The sequence below is a fragment of the Pelodiscus sinensis genome, chromosome 2 (assembly GCF_049634645.1).
Source record: "Pelodiscus sinensis isolate JC-2024 chromosome 2, ASM4963464v1, whole genome shotgun sequence".
Taxonomy (NCBI): domain Eukaryota; kingdom Metazoa; phylum Chordata; order Testudines; family Trionychidae; genus Pelodiscus; species Pelodiscus sinensis.
Window position 1 is genome coordinate 149,751,873 of NC_134712.1, and position 26,992 is coordinate 149,778,864.

Sequence of the window (26,992 nt, forward strand, 5' to 3'; positions counted from 1 at the left end):
CTGATCTGTGCAGGGCTGGTAGAGGAATAAAGCACATCTCCTCTGGTCTATTCTCTCCTTCACCACTACCACTTGGATCCCCAGAGCAAAGGAAGCCTTCCACTGCCCCAGCAGAGGGATAAAGGCTACCAAAGAGACAGCAAAGTCTCCCCTTTGCACAGAAAGAGATGTGTGTGCCAAAATAACCTTACATACATGGATCACAATTCACAGAAGTGTGAATTAGACTCCCTAATTCTAAAGAACAATCTTATACAGCCTGCTCCAGAGGAAAAAGCCTTCCACTGATTTTAAGCCATTGGGAGGCAGCAATGTACTTGCTAAGCCCAATGATCTTTCAGATGTATTTTGTCACATTTATTCTACTTATTGATCCTGTTTCCTTCCCCCTGATTTTGTATTCTGAACAATGATAACTGATTCAGAAGCTAAGATAGGTTCATTTGAATGGCAATTGTTTGATGCTGATGTCACTGAACATACATTTTTAGAGAGTGGGAGGCATGTTTTAAAGAGTAGTGTTACATCTATCAAAGACATTGTGTGTGTTGCCCTTCATGGTACCTTTGTTGCTGTGGCGTTCCCTGCAACAGCAGCAGACCCAAAACAGATCCATCAGAAAAGGGGCAGGGTGGGGGCTGGAACTGGAGAAGATCCATGGAAAGAGTTCATAATCATTCATAGCCTGGAGTTCCTAGTCCCCAGTCTTCCAGCTACACTGGGTATGTATTTGGGTATTGACATGACCCAATATCATGTCCAGCTGCTGGGCCAAGAAACTGGGCTGAAGATTTGGGACATAGTGAATAAGTAAATGGGACTGGACTTTCTTTAGTGTCATCCTGCAAGCTTCCTGTTGGACGGATCCACTTCACATAAAGTCAGATAAGTCCAGTGATAACCAAGGCGGCACCTTTGCCAATCAACTTTCCAGGTTATCAGTGTCATCAATTTGCGCTCAGGTTAATCAGTCATGGGCCATTGTAGAGCTTTGCCTGGAAACACAGGCTTCCCGAAGCGAAAGCAGCTTGTCATTTTGTGTGAACTAATGAGTTGACTGTATTACGGCATGCGTATTACATGCGTAATTCTGAATTATTCCCCATTCCAAGAGCACGCCTCTTCCATTACAACTAACCCGTCACTCTTCTAACGATAACTGTTGATATTTTGAAAGACCTGGATTGTAATCAATATACAGGAGTTATAGTTACTGATCCTTGAAAACTGGTACATAAACAATTATGACTATCTATGGTGTTCTCAAGCAAAGTAAGTGCTGTAATTCTAGTTAAATAAGAGATTGACTACATAATGGCCTATTTAAGGGCTTTACATCTGAGGGAGGAATTCAAAGAGAAAAATCTCATGAACTGTCTATAGATTTTATACTTTTTATTTCTGATTTTATTATAAGGTTCTATCTACCTAAAAGACAGATTATATATTTATGATATTTTTGTATTCAGATGCACCAGTCCCTGGCCACTATAATTAGTTGTGATCAGTGAACAGAATTTATATTATTTTCAACATCCAACCTCTTAAAAAGTGTCAGAAGTGCCACATTTGCTGGTACAGTATTGAGTTGCCTGTTGCTTGGCCCAGATAAAGAGCTTTGAAGATACGAGGGGAATTTTTTTTAACTGTAATTAATACAGCAGGCTTCGTCTACACTGTCCAGTCTTGCGCAAGAACATATGCAAATGAGGCACGGCCAGGGCAAAAAATGTCATGCAAAATCTTTTTAGCCAAAAATGCAGAGTTTGGTTGATTGAAACAATTTGAGCATTCTTGTCAATTTCAGGAAATTGCTTTCTAAGTAAGTAACTAACTAACTAAATAAACAAATGAACTATGGACAGTTATCTGAAAAGTCAAAATTGTTCATTTTCAAATTGACTTGGAAATACATTTGATTTTGTAATTTCTCTCCATTTTATTTTATAACCCCCACCAACTAAATGTTTCAAACTTCAAAATCAAAACAAAGCATTTTATTTTGGGCCAACCAGAATGTGTTGGTCGACTCAAAATCACACTTTTTTGAGCATTTCATTTCACCATTAAAAAAAAAATCAGCTGAGCCCCAAATAATTTTTCACCATTTTTCAGTTCTGTTACTGAAACAAAAATTGGTTATTCACACTTCTTGAATTGCTAATCTCTCCCTCATGTTGATATGGGGATGTGCACTGTGTACAGTTCATTGCTATATTCTAGCCTGAGAGGCCTGTGAGACAACAGACACAACATATTTCAGAAGAACTCTGCACAAGTTGCAAAAAATGGAAGAGTTTCTGGATTTCCTCCACACTGCATTCCTCTTAAGGAGGAGAGTTTGGGTACATCTACACAGCAGCATTATTTCAGAATAACTGACATTCTTCCAAAATAACAAAGAGCGTGTCTACACAGCAAGCCATTATTTCGAAATAATGTCGAGCTGGAGGACTTCTTACTCTGGCTCTTGTAATCCTCATTTCATGAGGAGTAAGGGAAGTCAGAGGAAGAGTGTTCTTCCTTTGACTTCCTGCTGTGTGTACGGTGCCTAAAGTGGAAATAAGCTATTTCCACTTAAGCTACACAATTGCCGTAGCTGAAGTTGCATAGCTTATTCTGACTTTAGCCCTGCTGTGTAGATGTGCGCTTTGAATACAGGGAGATTGGATGTGGAAGGAGTGAGAAATTGAGAATGAATGGGTAGGGTGGCAAAAAAAAGGGGGGGCAGGGAGGCTGGAAAGGATAGGGGAGTTTTCAGAAAGAAAGATCAAAAGGAACAGGAGGAGGAAGAAGATTTTCGAATGGCAAAGGGGAGTATAGACATTAAGGGACTTCTGGGAGGCTTACGGAATGGGGCAAAAGATGGAAAGAATAGGGTTGGGAAAGAGAAGAGAATGACACAAAGAGGAAGAATAGAAACAAAGGAGACCTATTTAGAGCAGAGCCCTTACTTTACAAACTGTGCATAAAATCAAAAAGTTCATAACATTGAACATCACAAAATAGCAGTGTGCAACTGCAAGTGCACTACATCACTTTTGTCTTATTCTTCACATCACAGCAGAACAATTTCCAATGCATTGAAGGCATTTGCTCTTCATTGACATCACTTCCATTGTGTGATTTATTTTTTTTCCCAGAAGAGGAACAGAGTTTCATACAATTGGTCTTTTGTAATATTGATGTTTCTAAAACTGAGGTTGTCAGTTATCGAGCAGTTTGATATGCTGGCTACTGTGAGGAATACCCTATCAAAGCCAGACAAGTGGCTACCATATCATCACTTCCACAATCCAAATGCACACGGAAGCCTGGAAACTTAACTTCATTTACAGATTTGATTCCTAGCACAAAGGTATGAATAAAGACATTGGTTGGATGGCCCACTACATTCCACATCCTAATGACATTAAAAAACCAAACAATGGGTATTTAAGAACAATTTGCAACTTCTCTATCAGCTTCATGTAGCATGGAGACTCTAATTCACTATTTCTTTCCCTTTTTTTCACTTCTCTCCCCCCATCACCTATTTATTTCAAAAATGGACCTTTAATAACTCCGTTTCATCTGAAGAAGTGGGTTGTGCCCATCAAAGCTCATGTTACCATCTATATGTTTTGTTAGTCTTTAAGGTACTGCAAGACTATTTGTTGTTTTTTAAGTTTCTCCAGTTACAGATTAACTCATCTACCCCTCTGAAGCTTTTGAACATATCATCACTGTTCGCTTTACTGTTGCAAACATTTTATGATGGCCATATTATTTTGTATCATTTTGTCATGTGACCCTGACAGATCATCCAAGCTAAATAGGGTTAAGGCATATATGAGTACTTAATGGGGGGCCAATTAGGAATAATAAGTGCTACATGCAGTTATTCAGTTCTAGAGAATTAACGAACCACAATCTTAGGGCTACAATGCCACTTAAGGTATTGTGTTTTATCTGAGATGTGAATCAAGATCCTGACAAAGAAGGCCTTAAAGTGGTAAGTAAACCCAGTGCTCCTGGCCAAATTTCAACTCATAGTCATCCTTAGTAAGTAATTTTAAAAATCATATGAAATATTTTGTTCATGTAGCTCTATCCCATGTACAGCAGCTCTGCAGCTTAGAAATGAATTGGTCAAATAGATTTGGGCAGGAAACAAAATTTTACTGGTGATCTGAATCATCTTCAATAAAGAACTCAACTATGTTCTTCCAAAATCCAATTTCCCATACAGTCAGTGAAACATCTAGAGTTTATTTCACAAGGGTGTTCTTAGAATTAGGTTGTTTTTGTTAATAAAACAAACTTTTCTTATTTGGATGAAAGTTGTTATGAAAGACCAAATACTTATGTATTAAGCATTTATTGTTCAAGGATGCAGATGGTTGTATATTTAGTTTTTTACACAATAAACATAATATGAAAGGACCACATAAAGGGGAGCAAATAACCATGTTTACTAATTATACACATGCAAGGTGTAGCTATTATACCCTTGCTCTGGCAGGTTCTATGCATTGAACACAGAGCCACTAGAGCACTCACAAACTACTTAAAGGTATATTACCCAATTCTGATACACTGGCTGGTTGACTATATTAGAGGACTGATATTAACTGATTATTATATAATTTGCTGCTGGTTACAAAGTGCTTTATCTTACAACACTTAACTGAGAAAAAATTTGAAATAAATAAAAAGCCTAAAAGAAAGTTAGAAACACAGCTTGAATATTTTATAAATGGAAGGAGAATTTTGAGTCTGAAAACAAACCTGGCTATTACATTTAGGGCCAATGGTATTTTGTGTGTGTGTGTGGGGGGGGGAATAACAGTGTTTAGGATACCCTTCAGATGTTGAAAGAAAGAAAGAAAGAAAGAAAGAAATTAATTAATTAATTAATTCCTGGTTTCGAATGTATAGTAACCAGTGCTTTTTTTGTGTAATTTAAAAAAAAAAGGGGGGGGGTGCTGGTACTCCAGGGAAAAGTTGTTGAGCTCTAACTGGAGGTGCTGGTACTGCATCTGGAGGTGCCGGTACTGAGTACTGGGCAGTACCATCACAAAAAAAAGCACTGATAGTAACGTTCTTCATTATCCAAAAAAGAAGTTTCTTATTTTAATACAGAGTAAGGAAAGCTATTACAGATACAAAATTTGTTGGAAAATAATAGTATTAGGAAAAAGGGCAAAGTTTTCTGGTTTTGCTACATGTTAAAATATAGATGGATTGTAGTCAATGTAGTTAAACCACTTATCTTCTTTGTGCTTCAGATGTAGAGTGAGATTCTGCAAGCATTCTACATTCAGAGCTCCCATTGGGCCACAGAATACTAGCTGACAGGCAATAATAAGGGGAAATGTGTGCTTTTGGTCTCTGCTAAATTTAATTTATCTAATAACGGTTTTTAAATTAAAATCATTCTGACAAATGATCTGTTCTCATCACCATTTTAGCCATCCTATCCAAGTTAATTAAATGACATTTTAATGCTGTTTATGTAGTTTTATTTTAAATGTTCTGTATGTGTCAAAGACAAAATAAAGTGCCTATTTTTGGAACACGTTCAAACCCTCACAAACTTATTAGCTTTGAATGAATTTTAAACTGATAACTTTTTAAAATTGTGGTTCATCATTTTCAGTTATCAAACACTGCTTTAGGGGGGGTTTCATAGCTTATAGCATGAGAGGACCAAATTTTGCTTCGTGTTTGTATATTGTCTATGAAAAGACGTGGATAATTTTTCAAACATTTCCCCTATTGTTTATAATAACTCTTGAAATGTAATTCTGTTTTCTCCATTGTATGTTGCATTTTTGGATTGCTAATAAGAGCTCATGTGTGCTATGTCTGCTCCTTGTTTTCTATCCTCAATTTGTGTGGTGGTTTTCTGTGGTTAAACAGCTACTGCATTCTCTTCCAGAGGTGACTGCCTTGTAATAACTGCCATTTTCATTTTGGTAGTTAATTATTAATAAGATAATATATAAATATAGTATAATATAGATATTATAAATCTATATATAGTATAAATATAGCTAGAGAATATATGATGCTGTGATGTGGTATAAAAGTACTGTCACCTTGAATTTGGGGTAGCTGCAACTGTTGTACTAACAGAAGCTACCCAGACGCCTAGATTGCAAACTCAAGTAACAAAAGTATGAGATGTTGTGAATGACCAGGACTCAGGGTTTTAAAAAGAGCTAGATAAATTCATGGAGACTAAGTCCATCAATGCCTATTAGTCAGGATCGGCAGAAATAGTGCCACTAGCTTCTGTTTTTCAGAAGCTGGGAATGGGTGACGGGATGGATCACTTGATGATTATCTGTTCTTTTCATTCCCTCTGAAGCACTTGGCATTGGCTAGAGAATACTGGGCTGGATGGACCTTTAGTTTGACCCAGGGTGACCTTTAGTCTGACCCAGGGTGACCATCCTTCCCATTTTTACTGGGACATTCCCTTATTTAATCCCTTTACCCGGTGTCCCAACTTTTTTTAAAAAATTAGCATATTGTCCCATATTTCCCTGCAGAGGAGGAAAGGGAGCTGCCGGCATGTGGGGTTTCAGCCCCATAGTAGAGGGAAAGGAGGGGAGGAGCTGCCAGTGGTTGGAGCTCCAATCACCAGCAGCTCCCCTCCCTACCCTGTATGCTGTGGGGCAGAACTTCATCTCTGTACTTCACCCAGTATGGATGCTGTTAGGTTCTTAGGTTCACCCAAACTCTTGCATCATTATCAACAATGTGACCTCAGACACTTTCAGCCTCTTCTGAGGTAGTAGGCAAGGACACTCATTGTCTCTATTACTTTTTTATTTGGCTCTTGAAGCCTTGGTAATAGCTATATGAGCTCATCTAGATATCCAAGGCATGCATCTTGGGTCCCTGGAATATAAATTGATGTTACATTCTGATGAGGCCCTTTTGTATATACCCAAACTAGAAACCACTATTCCAGCCCTCCTACCACTAATTCAGAAATTCAGAGAAATATCTAATTACAAAATGGGAAAATTGGAAATCTCCCGCTTATCATGTAGTGGGCCTTTTTCTCAGTAGAATTTCCTTAGGCAAACTGATGCAATTAAGTACTTAGGTATAAAAGTACCAAGAAACGTTAACAAATTAGTGATAAATTTTGACTCTGTACTCTCTGATAACTAGTGACATGAAAGTATTATCTTTTCATGAGCCCGTGGGGAAGGGTTGATATGGCGGTTAAATTTAATGAAGGGCGTGTTGGGGCTCAAGCATTTTTGTTTACATTTGTAACTGATGTGGCAAGCCTAGAGGGAAGGGCTCAGCCCTGGTAAGCCCTGACACAAAAGAAACACTGGGTTAATACAATAACAATGAATATTCTACCTAGGTTCCTCTGTATTCTACGCAGCCTACCTGCATGTAATCCTTCCATTTTGACGCATGAAAGGAGATTTCCAAAACAAAACCTGTTATGGAATTTTGTCACAACTCTAGACAGTTGATCAGTGGTGTAGCGGGGGGGGGGGAGGACAGTTGCCCCCGGGTGCCACGCTAATGAGGCGCCAATTTAGCCCCCTCCACTCCCCCTGTCATCTCTTGGCTCGCCTGCTTTTCCACCGCCTGCCACTGCTGGCTGGAACCTCCTCCCTGCTTTTCTGCCCCCAGCCCGACCCTTCTTCATCTCTTCTGGTGGGTTAGTGAGTGAGGGGGCCCTGCCCCACACTGGAGAGAGCGGGAAAGACATGGTACAAGCTCCCTGCCCCTCTTCCCAGGGTCAGGCTCAGCCATGTGCCACGTCTGGGGCCCTGCCGTGAAGTGGTAGAGGGGGGCAAATTTTGCCTTTGCCCCAGGCACATCACACACTCGCTATGCCTCTGAGTCTGGTATCCTGGAGAAAATCAGCAAACAGGTCTGACTGAAAAATGTGGTGTAAATTCAAATGTTGATGCAGAGAGACATATTCAGCACCATGTAGCCAAAGTGTCTCATATTCTAGCATTTTTACAAGATGACTTTGATCACGGGTTGTAGGGTAATAGCTTAAAAAAGCATGTTTCTTCACTGTCAATAATTTTAATTCTATTGAGAGAGTCTTCCATTTCCCATCAAAAGGACTTATGCTGCTTCATCCTAGCAATTTAGTTCTTGTGTCCTTCTGAGATGCATTGAGCTCTGTCTATTTGAACATTGTGCTCAGTGCCAGAAAGCAGGTGCCCTTTGAATCTATGGAATCAGATTTGTTGTTCTACCTGATTGTCAAAATGACCTTTTTGACTGTTGTCCTCTCAGTAAAAAGGCAGGGTATTTGAGTTGGGATCCTGACAGAGACCTGCAGAATTGCTGTTTGCTTATCTGAAAACTTTCCCATCCCTTCAGGAATAGGTCCAGAGATCCAGCCTTCCCTGAGAATATACTAAGGGAGACCACTTTCACTTATGGTAAAGGTAAGCAACCACAAAATCTCTGAGTTTCAGGTTATGTGTACCCAAGTATATAAGCACCTAACAATTTTAGAGAAGTACTATTACCCCTATTTTACAGATGGGGAACTGAGGCATAAAAAGACAGAGACTTGCCCAAGGTCTGTTGTATTGCCATGAGTTGAACAGCTGTGTCCTGGCTAATCACTGAGGGTATGTCTACACTAGCTCATTAGTTCGAGCTAGGTAGGGTAATGAGGGCAAGCGGAGTTGCAAAGGAAGCCCAGGATTTAAATATCCCGGACTTCATTTGCATGTTCCTGGGCGCCACCGTTTTTAAATCCCCCTTAGTCCAAACTCCATGCCCGCGGCTACGTGCGGCACGGACTAGGTAGTTTGAATTAAAGATCCTAATGGAATGAGGAGTAACGGTAGTTCAAATTAGGATCTTTAATTCGAACTACCTAGTCCGTGCCACGTGTAGCCGCGGGCATGGAGTTTGGACTAAGGGGGATTTAAAAATGGCGGTGCCCAGGAACACGCAAATGAAGCCCGGGATATTTAAATCCCGGGCTTCATTTGCAACTCTGCTTGTCTTCATTACCCTACCTAGCTCGAACTAACAAGTTAGTGTAGACATACCCTGAGGTAATTTTTCTCTATATAATGTTCAAAAAATTTTTAAAGGGATGGAATAAAATATGCTATGGGATTGGAGATAAGAATTTACCAAAAGTCAGTCTTGGTTGGCTACCCTTCTTCTCCTGATTTTGACTCTTACATTGAACAGTTTTCTCTTTCCTGGTCTCCTACTATCAGTTTTTTCTTGTGGCTGCACCTAACGACAGTGTATCTGGCCCAGGGTGTTCTATGATTTGTCAAAGAACACTCTAAGAAAAGTAGCTTTGTATAAGGTTTTGATAGCTCTGACATGAAATGCCAATATTTACCTAAATTTAAGTATTGTCTGCTAACATCAATACAATATGTATTTTCATGGTACTTTATGATGAAAAACTGCTAATAGAAACTTAAAAGCTTTTCTTATTTTTAGATGTATTATTAACTCTAGAGCCCTTTAGTAGCTGCCTGGTCAAATGCTAGTCAAATTCCGCAGTAGCACAATGATTGCACTTGCACTTTCATTGCACCAACATATTGAACCATCTACCACCTGCCTTTGCATCAAGAATTTCCTTACATGCCTTCTCTTCTATAAAATGATTGAAAAGCAGAATGTACAGAGCATATTAAAAGATCTGATCATTTTAGGCAAGATATCTTATCTTCCTGAGAATGAGATTGTATTGATTTCTCTGGTGACAGAATTGAAATCCCTCTCAAGTCAATTTTTTGTATGTTTAGGATTTTTTAAAATTCATATGTCCCTTGTTAGTGTTTCTATAACTGCTAAGGACAATATTTGCTAAAGTTCTAGGAATACGGAAGACCAAAATTAAGTTGAGCTCTGTCTCCCCAGCAGGCGAACTATTTTGAGCAGAAAAACATTTTGCTTTATGGAAGCTAGACTATAAAAGGCATACATAACTGTAATAGTCTTAAATGATGAATAGTATTGTGCCATTATTCATATTCAGAAGTGCAGCTAATGTCCTTGGTCTACATTTTGTATGAGCTATGCTAATTTTCTTGTTTCAAAATACAGATGAACGTGAGCAGCATTTTGTTTTCTAACCCTAAGCCAAACCTCTTCACTGGAGATTTTTAATCTTTCTGAAAGCTGACTGTGTTTATCTGGAACTGTTCTTCATTTTATCTAGCTATTTTGCATATCTATATATAAATAAAAACAAAATATTTCCCCCCTTTCGACACCAACCAGTTAGCCAATATTTGGGGTCTTACAAGTTGTTTCCGTTAAGGGGAGAAACTGATGATGGAGTCAGATACCTTTGATGGAATCCTGTTTATTTACAAAGAATGTACACAAAGTCTTCTTTACCTAAACATAGTAAGATTCAAACATCAGACAGCTTTCTTTTGTCACGGTTCCAAGCCTCTTTGCAACTAGCACTCTACCTAAAGGGTTTGTCTCTTATGTTTTTCTTAGGGCCACACTACAAGTGCTTCTCTGGCTGGCTGGCAGGCTTCACTGCCTTTCTGTGATCTTCTGTGGTGTTTCTGCTGCTTCTTTCATACATTTCATACATACGTCACTCTATCCAGCATCCTCTAGTCCCTTACCTTTGTGTTCAGACTCCAGAGAAGACCCCCCAAGCTAGCACCTACTCCTGCCTTGCATGGGAGCCCGCATTTTGAGCAGCAGCTCCTGTTTCCTCAACTAAAGGAGCTTAAGATGTTTTTTTACATTTATCCTAAATTAAAGGTATCCATTAAACCTATCTGCTTTAGCAAAGTTTCACCCAACCCCCAGCTTAACAATATTCATGTATGTGAAATATTAGGAAAATAGAGTGTTAAGGGCACAAACACGTCACTTCTTTGAACTCTTAAAAGGCAGGATGGTAAGTGGTTTTGAATTATTTTTAGCTCTGTAGCTAGCAGTGAATAAATACATTATTTAGACCTTTTACCAAAAACACAGTAATTTCTTCTTCGTACCAGTCAACCAGCAACACCTTCTTACACCCACTAGCACAGTTAGTCATTTCTTTTGTGAATCTTTACAAATAAACTAACCCCGTATTCAAATATAATTGAAACAACTTGGTGTGTGTGCTACTGTAAGGAAAAAAATCAGCTGTTACCTTAACACTAACAGGCAAAAATAACTTTGGAGCCTGCCTCTGCTCCTTGGAGCTAGTGGCTAATTGTTTTTCTCAGAAGGTATTTTGCTCTTTTAAGCGCTTGTGAAATGAACAATACACATTGCCCTTTGCAGCGACAGTCTATCCGTATATACTATTTGAGGGCTCTGTCTCTTCGAGCCTGACTCCTCTGTGACCTTTGTCTGTGTCTTGTGCAGTGCTGGAGTGTAAAGGCTGTTCCTTCTGAACAAGCAGTGAGCTAGCCAAGCACCTAAAAGGAGTCTCTCCCTTTGTGAGCATTACACCCCAGTAAAAAATTTCCCCCTCTCCTTACCTCATATTCGATCCAGGGCATGTCTGTTTCCCTGCTGACACAATACTTATTCTTCTGCAGAATGAAATTCACCCCTGACAAGAGGGCCAGCGCAACAACCTGTGTACCACTTCAGGGCTTATTAGGGATTTTGTTGGTGCAGTAGGCCTTGTGGTCGCTGTGTCAGGAATTTCAGGCCAGCAAAGTAGACATGTTAGCTTTGTATGATAATGACATTAGGGATCCTCCAAGGAGCAGCCTACATCCCTGACATGCAGAAAGGTTATTTTTATTCTACTCAAACTGCAGTCAATGGAGAGGAATGTGTAAGAGGCCATGGCTGGATAATAATTTTAGCTTCTTCCCCCAGACAAAAGATGTGTTCTTGAGGTGAGTATGAGGGAGTCATTTGCCTCTCTCCTCTATAATATTCCTGGAGAAGCAAATGGATGTTCACTGGCACAAGGAACAAGACTGTCAATGATGAAAAATTACTAAAGAGGCCATCAAAAGTTGAGACCCTTTGGGAAACAATGACCCACACTGCTGGTGTCCTTCCCTCTCATCTCACCTTATTAATTGAAAAAATGTATAAAAAATACTATGGCTGATTCATAGCCAAATGACCCCTCTTCTGTTCTATAGACTTTGTTCTGCTGCCCAGATCTCCACGAGTGCCTTTTAGTAGTGCATTAAGCAACATGATTAACCTCTGTCATATGTGATTTGTTCACTCTTAGCCTCTCCCCAAAGAATTGTGGGCAATGGAATGTTTTGGTAGTTTCATTGTATTTTAATAAAAATGTTCTGGTTGCCATATGGTTATATTAGAGAAGGCCAGATTGAAGTAGTACCATTTGTCTTTGGAGCAGAAGGCAATGAGGTTTCTGATGGTCCTTAGTTTCTGTGTGAGTTCATTCCATAGTTGCAGATCAACTCCCCAAAAAAGGAAAAACTTAAACAACGAATAGTCTAGCAGCACCTTAAAGACTAACAAAGCATGAGCTTTTGTTGGCATAGACCCCAAAAAAGTTCTGTCTCCTGTATAGAAAAGATTTACCTTTATGGAGAAAGCTCCACTGTGCCAAAGGAGTGTAGTTGTCAACCATGGTCCTCATCCTACAGGTTTAGGTAGTCTAGATAATTTTAGCCTAGCCCATTGAATGTCTTGAAGATACCCAACCCCATGTCTGCCTGTCCTCCTCCATGTTCAAAGGCAGTCCCACAGGAGAATGAGCTGAAAGCTCAACTTACTAACATTTGCATAAGCACTGCAAGAAAAGAGGAAGGACAATGATATAAATGAAAAACTGGGAATGGAGTGGAACTCAAGGGCTGGGGAGCTCATTTATCTGCCTTTTTTTCCTGTGGGGGCTTCACAACTTATAACTGTACACCTGATTTAAAAACAATTCTTATGGCTTGTCATAGCAGACAGACCTATAGAATAGGTGCCTTCTCTAGAGCTAGGACCAACAATCTCCCATGGCTTTGTAATTTCCAAACTGTGGATAGCTTCTGCTGAACAAGGCCTTAATTGCTTACTTAATGCATTAGTATGCTTTACAGCTTAATTGCCATGCATGTGCGGGTTTGTGTTATAACCTTCATGCTGTTCATATCCAGTGAACTTGATTATGTTATGGTTTTGGAGAACTATGCTTTTTAAAGTTCTACGCATTCAACAGAAGCTTGCTCAAACTGTCTACTGATATAGCTATTCAACTGAACATAGGCCATTAAGACAGAGTACTGAATATGCTTGTGCTTTAGACAAAGATTAGACTTTATTTTTAAAGTTTGAATAGTTTTTATCCTGGTGGATGTTGCTGCTGTAGTTGCCGAGCTTGATCCAAAAGAATTGAAGCACGTGGTTAAAGCAAAGAGTGGCATGTGGTTCATGAACCCCATAATTAGTTCCTCTTCCTAGCTCTAAGCAGTAATTAAATCTGCCACTTCTGCTCTGCTGATTCATTTATTTAGCTATTTAATTGCTCAACTGAATACGTCTTTATCTCCGGAACTGCAACATTTTATTCAGACAAAGAAATAGCATAATCCATTTTTTCCCAAGACCAGGGACGTGTGAAAGAAAAGAGCATTAATACAACATGATTTGGTGGTTTTGTCACTTTACATTTATCAAATAAAACGGTGTTTCAGGGAAAACTTCAACTGATGCTTAAGGTTAGCTTTCCATAGATAGGTTTGTTTCCTCTAAGAGCTCATTATGTTAAACTTTGAGCTCTAATACATCTCTTCTAAGTTGCCATCAGGGTCATGAGTTAAACAGAGGAGCTCTCTGGGAATAATAGCAATAATTATGTATAAAGTAGGAAATCCAACTGCAGCTCTACTGGCAGCAGATTTTTATCAAGATTTTAAAAATGTAGATGTACAACACGTTAAAAAATAACTTTCCTTTATAAAATGCCTTTTTGAGATCTTTCTGATGAGTATGTGATTAATGTCCATGATGTCTTTGTGAGATTCATCTATATGTCTGGAAGTTTTGTCTTGAATATGTTCAAGTTAACCAACAAGAGTACTTGTACCATGCTGGTGCACATTTTCATGGGTTGGTTTTCCTCACCGAGTATTTTTAACATCGTTTGAAGGACACAAAAATTCCTCCATCATTTTTATCCACAGTTTGCAAAAATGGATGGGAGAAGTAGTTTAAAAAAGTAAGGTCCAAACCAAATGACAACTGGTATGAGAAGAAATCTGCTTTAGACTTTGAGAAAAAAATAGTAATATTTTTTTAATTGTCATGTCTTTGTTCAATATGTCTTCCTAAAGGTATAAAACTTTAGGTGCCACATTACTGTTGTCTGGGTCTTTCTCAATCAGATTAATATTCATATTGGACGTTTTGCTGTCTTCTTACCAAGATAGTTGTGTTTAAAACTGTCCAGTTCTCTAGCTATATAATTGTTTTTCCCATGCAAATTCATTATTTAAAATTGTTCACAAATTACCACTGGGGTAAAGGTGTTTTTACCTGTATGAAGTTTGTGTTCCATTCTTGGACTTTAGGACTTGGCCGAAATATACTTAAATTTCACTGTTTTATTGATTTTTTTCATTGTTATCCTTCTGCATGAGCCTCCATTAAACAAATAACAATGTTTTTTCAACCCTGCCAAAACTGGAAATCTGGCAAGCAACTCTGTCCTTACAAGATTGTCTCATGATTTTCTGATCATAGTCATAGAAATATAGGGCTAGAAAGGACTTCAAGAAGTCACGTCCAATTCTCTGCACTGTGGCAGGGCCAAATAAACCTAGACCTTTGCTGGCAGGTTTTTGTTTTTAAAACTTGTTTTTAAAAGCATCCAGTGATGGGGACTCCATGATCTGACTTGGAAGCCTGCTCCAGAATTTAACTACCCTTATAGTTAGAAAGTTTTTCCTAACCTAAATCTCCTTTGCTTCAGATTACGCCCATTACTTCTTTCCTACCTTCAACGGACATGGAGAACAATGGATCACTATTCTCTTTATTATAGTCCTCAACATATTGGAACACTGTTATTGAGACCCCCTCAGTGATCTTTTCTAAAAACTAAATATGCCCACTTTTTATCCTTTCCTCATAGGTCACTTTTGTTGCTCTCCTCTGGATCCTTTCCAGTTTGTCCACATCTTTCCTAAAGTGTGATATTCAGAATTGTGCATAGTACGCCAGCTGATGTCTCACTAGTGCCAAGTAGAACAGTTGCCTCCTTTGTCTTATTATATGCAACATTCCTGTTAATACACACCAGAATCATATTAGCCTTTTTTGCGGCTGCATCACATTGATGACTCATACTCAATTTGTGGTCCATTATAACCCCCAGACTCCTTTTTAGCAGTACTATTACATAGACAGTTATTCCCCATTTTGTCATCATTCATTTGATTTTTCCTTTTTAAGTGCATTACTTTGCACTTGTTTTTGTTGAATTCAGAGCAATTCTCCAATTTGTCAAGGTCATTTTGAATTTTAAACACATCTTCCAAAGTGCTTGCAACTCTTCTGAGTTTAGTACCATCTGCACACTTTACAAGCATAATCTCTACTCCATTAGCAAAAACATTAGGGATGTTGGATAATGTTTATTTTAGTAATTGTGTACCTGCAGCAGTTACACAGTTACTAAAACCCTCACCCCAAGGGTGGTGAGCCAGTGCACTCCAGTCCCACTCCCAGAGAGCCCATTGCCACCCCATGTATCTGCATCAGAGGCAGCAGCGTGGGGTGGCAGGCAGAGCCAGTCCATTAGAGGAGCCCTTTTTAAAATGGGGTCCCTGGGCAGACCATCTCCTGCCTGCTGCCCCTGTCCTGGGGGCCTAGGCTCCCCGCAGACAGAGGCTGCTCCAGCATCCTGCCTACCCCCCTCTACCCTCCCGCTGCACTTGTAGGAGGCAGCAGATAGTGACAGGCAGCTCCACAGAGCTGGTCTGCGTGGAGAACTGGCTTGAAAACTGTCTCCCCACACATATCGGCTCCTCTCTATCAGAGACAGCAGTGCGGGGTGGCAGGGCAGGCAGCTCCACAGGGTCTGGTGCTCGTGGGTGCTCATCACCCAAATTGCAGTGTAGTTTCTGGGAACAGGGCTACCCCTAGGCAGGTACAGGCCCCAGGCCCCACTGAGGTGAAGCAGAGTGACCAAGCTGGAACAGAGTGGTGGAGCATCACTCTGCTTCCCGAATGCAGGAGGGCCCAACCCCTGTTGCTGGCCCTAGACACTCCAGGTAATCCCCCAGGCAGCCCTTGGCTAACCACAGGCTAACCTCAGTAACTGTCCTGTCCTTAGGTCAGTTGGGGCGGCCGCCACAACCCTCCCTCCAAAGCATGGGGTCCTGAAGGAGCCCTCTCACACAGTCCTGTGGACAGGATGGCTGTGCCTGGAAATACAATATTTTCCATTTTCTTTCAACAGAAACTATGCACAATAGTTCATCACAACAATGCAGGAATATTTTCAGATGGTTTTTCTCTCTACTCTAGTATCTCACAAGGGCTTTACATTAGTGTGTTTAAATTGTAGAATTAGATCCTGTGCATGGATGTATAAATATGCTAAGTTGTGATAGAGATAAATTGAGCACCCACTTTTAAACAGTTTTCTTGCGTCAAAGTGTCTCTGGTAGGAAATAGTAACTGCACACTTCCCCTCAGATTAATCTAGGTCCTAGGTAGTGTCATCCTACTCTCAACAGGCTGGGAATTGCTATCCTTACTGCTCTGCTGAGTTTACAAGCAGTAGAATGCAACTGAAACCACTCCCCTTTCCTCCCCTCCCCACAGCACAGCAAGCATTGCCCAGCAACTTGTAGCAAGCAGCTGTCATCCGGCACAATGGAAGCTGGATGTTTGCAAAGTAACTTATGTGCTTTAGGACTGGACACTGTACAGAGTCAGTCCCTTTGCTAAATCCTTTTTTGTAATTCAGCTTTAAGTCCCGTTATCAAGCAATATAGTTACAAATGTGAGGACATGGTCTGATCTCCTAGTACGCGAGCATAGCTCCACTTTGGCAGTAAAGTCAGTGGAGCTATGGTGGTGTAAAAGAGATGTAAGTGGGATGAAACTCCTGCCCTGAATCCTGGGAGCAGACTTACAACAGTGTATATAGTTTATTAGCGCAGTAATAACTTTATGTAGGTGTGTTTTGTGACTCTCTTGTTAATATGTCTCATAGGGGTAGCCATTCTAGTCTGTAACTTTAAAAAAAAAAGTGTAGTCCTGTAGCACCGTAGAGACTAACAAATATATAGTATCATGAGCTTTTGTGGGCAACATCCACTCCTCCAATGAGAGCGGAGAAAAAGTGGGACCCTCACAATATTGATATGTTCAAACTCTGGAAAACATGACATTTTTATGTCACATAATAACCAACTGTAACTGTGGAAGATGGGGCCACAGATGATCAGATTTGTTACCCTAAGTGAGTTAATGGACATGTGCTCGGTTACCTATACATGTTAGTTAGCAACTTTCACACATCTGAAGAAGTGGGCTGTGCCCACAAAAGCTCATGATACCATCTACATGTTTTGTTAGTCTATAAAGTGCTACCAGACTATTTGTTGTTTTTTAAGTTTTTCATGATTTATTGAGTGACTTACCCAGTACGTACACAAGAAAACTAATGAGGGCATAGCGATTTATAACTAGAAATGTGTTAACTTCCATAGTATGTTGGTATGTCCTTTGCTTCTGTAGGTTTTGTTTTTAATCTCTCATTTATTCCTCTGTACTCCTGCTATACACTGAGTCTTTACATTGCTGTCACATTAGAATGTGACATTCCTGGCCTTAACAGTGCTTTTGTTTGGATATTTATAGCAGCTTCTGGTCATTGTTGAGCAAAGGAGATTGCCCTGCCCTCTGGCCCTTTCTTAAGCAGATTTTGGGCAGAAGCTCCTCTCATGTGGCACTAATTGAAATGATTGGTGGAGGGGTGTGGTGAGCTCACTGTGCCTGACTCTGGCTTATCTGCCAGGGGCTAAGCCAGGGGAGAGGAGGGGGAAAAAAAGAAAAAAAAAAAAAGCAAAGCTTTGCCTCATTCCAGTAGGGCTCAGGGCTCCGGGCCATCTGTCCACCCTTGGAATCAGAAGACAAATAGAGGGACCACACTCACTATAACTGTGCAGAAGGAAATTGTTCGGAAACTCTGGCTGAGCTTTGCATTTGAAGTGCGGGCTTTGAGAGCAGCTCAGCAGGTCAGTACTTCTACCAGTCAGATTTATTTGTTCAGGCAATGTAGCGGGCTTTAGCTGCAAATCTTTAGTATTAGAAATTGTATGTTATTTTCAGGAGTTAGATTGCAATTGAAGGACATGTTTCTTTGGAGCTTGTAGACTGGAACTCAGCTTGCTCTATTTGCTGTCCCATATGCATTATGATTCTGATCAGAGTTTTGTTTGTCTTGCGATTACTGGTGACATCTGAATGGCTAGGGCGGGCTAACAATGGGCAAATCTTTAAAAGATTTAAGCCAACAAGTTGCTTTAAAAGCGATTTGTATGGAGATGTTTTTATATGTGGCTTATCATCTGGACAAGTGTGCTACATTAAAATAAGTATTAGGGATTGTCATTGTAAATGTGTGTGCTTCATTTTGGTGAGTAACTCAGCCTGAGTTTGCAGCTTGAGAATTTAAATGCTATAACATCATTTTGAGACCCCCTTACCCCACACCCTCAGACAATAGTTTGCTGCAAGTTTAATATGAAATGGGGAAAGGCAAGAGCAAGCCATTTGCTATGAAAACCACAAGCTGTAGTAGGATGATTAGAAAGGCAGAGGGTAAGAAGTTTTTGACATGCTGTAACCTGGCATTTCAGTTAAAAAAAAAAAAAAAAAAAAGTCCAAGTGAATTGTAGTAGTTTCTTATGTATTATTTGAAGTTACATTAATAATATTTCAAATAATTTTGATTTGGTTTTTTTACCTTACTGATGACTGAATCTAAGTAAACAACTATAATCTTAATGCTGTACATTGCACAATAAAGTACAACTTCATACTTCATATTTCTTTTACTTAAAGAAAACTCAGCATTATTCAGGAAATTAACAATAGAAAAGTTATAATAATGGTAATAAAATAATTTTAGGTCTCAATTTTTTTCAAAGTCAAAATATTTTTTGGATGGAAAAGCTGTACAATTAAGGCTAATTACATTTAAATTCATGTGACACATCTGTTATATAATTTCACATAAACATCTTGAGCATCTGGATTATTTTAATGCTTTATATTAAAACAGTTCTGTTATGTTTAAATGTCCCGATGATTTCTCTTATGTTTGTATTTCTGAAGATAGTTTATTTGATCTGATTCTCAATGATAATTTTTTACAATATGTACTAACTTAATATTTAATAGCTGCATGTTCTAGTGTAAAGCTACATTCAGCAAAATCAAGTCACAGCAGGAAATTATCTCAGCGTGCACGAGTATCTTAACTTTTTAAAATGAAATATGAATTATGTTATTACAAAATTAGCCTTTTTTCAAAATATACTATTACGCTTATTTTCTTCTTTATATGAAGTTTTTAGAAGTAAAACAATAGTGAAAAATGGAATCAAGTAATCGGTAAACCCATTTGTCCTCTGCTTTTCTTGATGCGTGTTGCAAAGTTCCGGCACTTGTCACTGGATTATTCAAAATGGATTCTAAGAAATGGCCAGACCAAAAGTAGGCACGCACTTAGTAACAGGTTTATGGATAGGTCTGATTGATACTTGCACTTTATTTTGAAAAATCTTTTAGTGCCGCAGCCGTTCCATTCAAAAAAACTAGTCAGAGAAAAATATGAAAACATGTTGAGGAATAATGACACATCATTCAATAAAAGTACGTGAAGAATATTGATAACATTTTTACAAGTTGGTATAGCTGGTGCACTATGAAAGAAGATCCCCTAAATATCTATCATCCCTATCCATGAATATGTCATAAAAAAAGTATTCGGGTGGATGTATTTCTTGTCTGGACCAATACTATTCCTTATAATTGCTAGCGTCTTATTCATTACAATATGAACTTTTTCATAATGTTAAAATCAATAACTAGTAGTCTCCTCAAGCTCTGTATTTTAACATTCAGTACATTGAATGTGATAATGCAGTGAAATTTGAATGTAATAAATGTTCATTCTGAAATGAATCAATGTAATTTTCTGCACTGCAAAGAAATTAAAACCCCAACAAATGTGTCACGCGTGATATCAGCAAGAAAAAAGTAGCATAAGAAAGCATTGTTATTTTTAAACAGCTTCACAGACCACATGATGGTAAAATTCTTAGTGCATCATGTCTGTTCAATATTCTGAATTCTAGATTTGATTTTTTTCACATAGTTTGGTTTTTTTAGTGTATCATTTATTTTATCATTTGTTGCTGTAGGGCTGGATCCTTTTACTCAGTTCTTATGCCTGCAAAGATTTGTCTCAAGAAGATTTTGAGTTATACACTGAGTAAGGGCATTACAGGATGGGGCTCGGGCTATTCAGAATTCTGTTTACGATTAGGCCTTTGTGAAGAGATTTGAGTTTGATGTTAATTAGAACTGATTTGGCTGATATTTTTCATACAATGCTGGGTCGTTAGTTGAATAATATAGTTCAGATATAGTTCTGAACACTTTGTCAGTATCCCCTAGAAAATATGAGGCATATTCTGTTAACGTGCATATAGTGCAGACATTCACACCTATAAAAATTGTTTTACACCTAAAGATTTTATACTTAAATAGTAACAATTTGTACCCATGTTGTCTTGTCTTTGCGCTTGTATTAATGATTGCACGAGGTGCAGCACAAGAGTGAATCAGGCCTTCCATCTTTCCAAAGGACTAGAGTCTTATTGAAGAGAAAGACAGCAGCAAGCTTCCTCCATGCCTGAAGTATCATGAAAGAGCTAACATCTGTCTACAGTGTGGGAAGCTACCAGTGAACATGGCTGGGGCCAAGTGACTGTGGGTGCACGGGACACTTGCTTGGGGAAGAGGGTCTGAAGCTGGAAGGATGGGTGGAATATTAGGCCTGAATACACACTGGTGAGAAATTGTAAGAGGAAGGTTGAGTGCTAGTAACAGCAAGGGCGAATGATAGGTTTTGGCAACTAAGGGTGTTCAGGATGGAGGGCTTTGAGTGCTGTTGTGGGAGGTCTCTGTAGCTGGGAGGGAAGTCAGCGTTGGGTTCTTTTTGGAGGATTACTGAGTAAAGGATCAAGAGCTGGAAAGTGAGCATCAGGATGCTTGTCATCAAGGGTAGAAGAGGGTTTGGCAGCGGAGGAGGAGGTAGATCTGATGTAACAATTACAAGGTGGGAGCAGGGGGAGGATTCTGCTACTAGGAGGCGTGAGATTCCGAATAGCCTTCAGAGGTCTCTATTACGAATGGGAAAGCAGAAAAGCAAATGATTATAAACATCACAAGATAGCAACTGCAATAATTACAAACCATGGTGAAGTCTAAAAATAAATGAAAATAGCTGTTTTTAGTGCTGCAGATTCACTGTGAGTGCCTATCAAAATAAAGTGTTTGTGAGCATATTTTGCTGTAAATTCTAATAACTCTGGCAGGATCATGTAGAGTGCACAGAAATACAGTTGCACAGAAATGTTAAGACACTGTTTTTTACAAAAAAATCCAAAATCCATCACATTAATAGTTGTATTTTGCCACTTCCATTTGCTAAGCAACAGACGCCCTTTGTTGTTTATGAAGCACCGCAGGAAAGGGCGACTCTCTGTACAAGCGGCAAGAGCTTATGTAAAGTTCATGAACAGTATCAGAAAGATTGACTAATGAGTTCTGTAAATTTTGGTTCTTAAATATTTTAATGTAACTGGGATATTTTTCTGAGCTGGCTGCCATCAGTGATAGAAGTCTGAACAAGAGAAAAATGGGTCGCTTGGGTTTTAGCATTAAGCAGCAAATCCAGGGTCAATAGGATTTAGCTGAGATGTTAAGGTTTATTCAGTGCATTTAGTTAATGAAGAGGGAGTGGGGGAGAGAGAAAAAAAGTTTGTGGCAGGGTTGGTGGAGGAGACAGAATGGCCTCCTGCCAAGTGGTACATCCTGCTGTAATTCTTCCTGATTGATAGATATTCCATAGGACAAAAAAGAAGCTGAGTGATGGTATTTTTTTAATTAAAATCCCCAGTACTAAAGCCAGCTTTTTTTTGGATTAAAATTCAGCAGAAATGCTCTGTAACAGACATCCATTTAGTATGAGGGCTTGTTTTGTGATTTGTTTTATGAATGTTAACATTGAACCTAGGGCAGTGGCATTGACACAGTTTGTATAGTAGTGGTGCTGAGAGACACTGTAAACCCTGTATATGATGGAAGCCACTTCCAGTCAGGGGGTACTGCCATAGTCCCAGCACTCCTGTCAGAAAAGAGGGAGAAAATTGTGTTTAAGCATCTAAAAGACTATGAAAATACTCAGACATCACATCTGAAGCCCCATCAGTAAGAAATGTTTGAGCCACAAAAAATCAAGTGCAAGCCAATGAATTCGCATGTTAATACAATGTAAACTTCCTGCCAAAAAAAGACACAATCTCTAAAACGTGAATGGCCTGAACTGCATTAACCTGTACTCTGAAGCTTCTGTTCTTTCAAACATTTCCATACATGTTCTGAGGCATTTTGATTTGAGTTCAACTCCCCCAGATCTTCCTAATAGAATGATCAGTTTTATACCCCAGTGTAATAAGCACAATGGGGCCTGTTTAAAAGATGAAAACAATTATTTAAATTTAAAAGAAAATGTTGCTGAATAACTCCGTTACTAATGGGCCAATTTATGTATTTTTTCACTCTGTCCCTATTGAGGCAAAACACCATCTGAAATCAGACCGCCTGTGTCATCCCCCTTCCCCCTAGACCAGAGAGGACATTTAGATTCTGCTGAACTTTCCTTTTATGTCTGCCCTGTCAGAGGTTTGGACTGGACTTTTCAGCCAGCTAGGGGAGTTTTGCCTGAATAAAGACTGAGTGAAACCAGCAACTCTTGGTCCAATGTCTTCAGTAGGCATGTGCCTGAGGAAGTAGTAGGCAAGGACTATAGGATCTGACCATACCAGAAGTTATTGGCAGGCTTCAGAGTAGGGATACAGAGTACCTGATTGTCTTGAGAAGATCTTCTCTGCTTAGGTAGTCTAGTGGTAGTTTTAGGTCCTGTTGTGTTTGCAGGCCTTTGAAGATGTTCTTACAGCCCCTCTCCATAACATTTGTATTTGAGCTAGTTGAAAAATTAAGAAAATGGGGGCAGTTTAGAAAAAATGTGATTTATTAGCTCAAAAATGTTTCAAAAAATTGAAACTTTGAGATGACACGAGTTGAAAAAATGGCATGGCTTTACTGATATACACGATAGCATAGATTTTTTTGAAAAAAAAATTGCTGTGCTATGTCATAACTCCATTGACTCCCAAATAAAGCACATGTGAATTAAGTGGGGCTTCAGAAGTGCATACAGGTCAGGGAAAATATTCCCTATAGGCTTTATCAACTTTGAAATGGAAATAGACATAGATCTGTTTGCTAGCAGCAAGGAGTACTGGCCGTTAATGCTAAAGCATTTTGCAGAGTGATGTAGTGTGGTAGAGACTGCAAGGAGCCGTCTGCTGACAGCACAACCCATATAAAGGCCCAGAAGAATTTGCATCTCCTTTAAACAAGAGAGAACAAGTATTGTCCCGGTACGGGCACGCAGCACTCTACGGGGAGCAGAGACATCACATGAAGGGAATAAGCTACATCACCCAAAGGCGGGATGCCTTCTGGTACTCCCCTTGGAGCAGTGTGTCTTCAGACCACCCCTTTAGGCTTTGTGCAATTTACACAATCTAGCCCTGAAAAGGCCATTTTCACCAAAGTATTCAGGGCTTAGTCCTGCCACTCTTACTTCCTTGCGGTGCTCTCCACCCCTCTTGGGGTATGTCTACGCAGCAGGACTAAAGCCAAAATAAGCTACGCAACTTGAGCTATGTCAATTACGTAGCTGAAGTTGAAATAGCTTAATTTGGCTTTTGGTGCTGTCTACACAGCAGGAAGTTGAAGAAAGAACACTCTTCCTTCCAACTACCCTTACTCATGCAATGAGGGCTACAGGAGTTGAAGTAAGAAGTCCTCCAGCTCGACATTTTTTTGACATTATGTTGAAATAACTGCTTGTAGTGTAGAGGTGGACTATGTTATTTCAGAGTAATGTCAGTCATTCCGAAATAACACTGCTGTGTAGACACAGCCCTGGGGACCAGCACAAGCTTTGTCCACTATTGAAACCCTATAATGAGGATAGAGTCAGGCTTTCAATGACCATGACACTTTTTGTAGCTGTCATTCAAAAATGTTTGCAAAAATGTTGTACACATCTAGGGTCTCATTAGAATGGCCATTGGAGGGTGTTAGCACCTCACTAGGAAGCTGTAATGGAAGTTTTGACTACATTGATACACTTAACATGGATTTAGAAGAGAAACAAAGCATAATACAGAACCATAACATTTAAAAACAACAAGGAATAGACAACCCTTTTTAAACTCTTAGTCCCTCTGATCAATAATTGCCATGCCTAGTGGAGTCAGGTGGAGCAAGCCACCACAGCTCCTGTAAGATTTAACTACATTTGATTAAGAAGGATAATTGTTTTTATTTGTACTTGTTTATAGTTTTCCTTAATGTGAAATTAAAATAAACTAGATTACTTTGTGCTTGAGAAACAGCCACTCTAACTGTTAATCCTTCTGGCATGTAGGTTTGGGATTTTGGTTCACAAAGGTAAAAGCACAATTGCGAACTGGAACTCCAGGTTTTGATTCTGAATTTCTCCAACTTTAGAGGTGGTCCAGGCTTATTTCTGTTCCTAAGAGCAGTATTAAATCTAAATTTAAATGAGTTTCAAAGATAGTTGCAGGGTGTTTTGTCCTGATAGTAGTAACTTGGATCCATTGTAAATAATGGACAGGTTGCCCATATCAATATAAATTTATGGGCAGCACATTGTATACTTGTGAACTGTTTAAAATATTTAAAAAAAATCTGAGAGACTTTTCTTGTGCAGACGTGTATACACAAATGCCCCCCATCAGTGTTTGCAATATCAGATAAGTAGGGTGACTCTAAATTTGACATAGTATTTTGTGGCATGTATTTTAGTGAAGTGAAAATCCTGATCCTCACCTGGTTTTCAGAATAGGCATAGCACCTAAAACTGTTAAAAACACTGCTCACCAGTGGTATGTCAGAGCCAAACAGCAGGTGTACAACGTGTAATTCACTTCACTGTCATGTAGGTCACATCTCACAAAATCCTCCATTACCATGCCCCCATGTTACATTTTGACTGCATAAATTCCACCCCATTGCCTTTGCTTGCCAGTAGCTTTTTAAAAACTGTGCAGAACATGAGACTCTTTTACCAGAATTTCAAATTTTAACTACAAATTAATTTTCTATTTATATTCATTGTAGTCTGAATTGTGAGGTTCCTGCTCAGTTTATTATTAACTCCCATAAAATTCAGTGGAATGTGTCAAAGTGTAGACTAGAAAGAGACTCTAAGATCTGTCGTATTTTGAGGGGTTCTACTTTGGGATGTTAAATATCGGTTATACGAACAGTCGAGTAACCTCATGAATTCTTATCGGTTAGTCGACTATTCTATATCCCCGGGGGCAGGGCCAACAGCAGCCAGTGCTCTCTGGCCTCGCTCCGGGAGAGCCCTCAGCCATTCTGCACTGCTGCCTCTGTATCAGAGACCATAGTGCAGGGTGCCATGCATGAGCTGGTCCGCGAGGGGAGCCAGTTTAAAAACAAGCTCCCCCCGCGGACTGGCTGCCTGTCACCCATGTATCACATATACATTTATTCCAATCTACCTGTAACCCATTCACTGGTTTAGGGACCCAAAGGTCTTTAAGTAGTGTCAGAAATCCATCCGATGTGTTGGAATGTTAGATTTTGCATTTTGATCTCTGACTTAGCTGTAAGTGATGTATATAGAATGGGATAGAGCCAGAAAAATCAGTGTTAACTACATATCTGTGGAAGCTCAAAAGAACAAATTAAGCTGTTGGCATGGAATGTGCTAAAATATGTGGCTCTACATTTTCTTATTTCCTATTGTGTGTCTTCACTACTAATTAGTGTTTTGTGTACATCATGCCACATTCTTTGAAGAAAAACACACTTTTCTGAGCTTGCCAGTGCCTACAGAAGATCTGTGTATATGTGAACCTATTCTATTTTTGGAAGAATTTGAGGGTCTGTGGATTCCCCTCTAAAAAGACGAAATTGAAGTGTGGATCTGTTGCTAGCAAATGATCCATCAGCTACTAAAAGCAACTCATTTTGTCTGATTTCAGATTAAGACCTTGTATATAACTTTGTTGGGAGTCATGCTGCCTATTCTTATTGAAGAGTCCTGTAGAGTTTAACAGACAGTAACTTCTGGAGGTATTTTGAATCATGCAAACAATATAGCTAGGGTTTTACCAAATTCATAGCCATTAAAAATATATCATGATCCCTGAAATATGCTCTCCCACTGTGAAATTTGGGATTTTTGTGCGTGTGCTTTAATACTATTGTGCACAGATTTCATGGAGGAGACCATTGTTTCTCAAATTGGCGGGTTCTGACCCAAAATAAGTTGCAAAGGCATTGCAAGGTTATCTTAGGGGGCCACAGTATTGCCACCCTTGCTTCTGTGCTGTGTTCAGAGGTTGGTGCCTGCAGAGCAGCAGCTGGTGGCTGGAGAGGGTTGGTGGCTGTTGGCCAAGTGCCCTGCTCTGAAAGTGGCACTGCTGCCTGGAAAGCTGGGTGACCAGAGAGTGGCAACTGCTGACTGAGGGCCTAGCTCTACAGGCAGCAGCACAAGAAGTAAGGGTGGCAATACCGTACCATGCCATCCTTACTTCTGCGCTGCTGCTGGCAGTGACTCTGCCTTCAGAACTGTGCTCCCAGCCTGCAGCTGCTTCGCTCCAGCAGCAGTACAGAACTGCATCAGTACTGTGGC

The 26,992-nt window shown here is 39.6% G+C and overlaps 1 protein-coding gene across 16 annotated transcripts in view; it reads left to right on the forward strand.

Moving 5' to 3' along the window:
* LOC102455363 (poly(rC)-binding protein 3-like) overlaps nt 1-26,992 on the forward strand; it is a 685,006-nt gene that overhangs the window by 470,848 nt on the left and 187,166 nt on the right. For 2 of the 16 annotated variants that reach the window (XM_075921622.1, XM_075921621.1), the window contains exon 1: nt 17,448-18,170. The exons of 5 other annotated variants lie outside the window; for them this stretch is intronic. The gene's annotated coding sequence lies outside the window, so the exon portion shown is untranslated. Of the gene's footprint in view, nt 1-8,364; nt 8,433-17,410; nt 18,171-26,992 lie in introns of those variants that run through there. 9 more of the 16 variants (XM_075921623.1, XM_075921626.1, XM_075921616.1 and 6 more) reach the window with 8 other exon arrangements.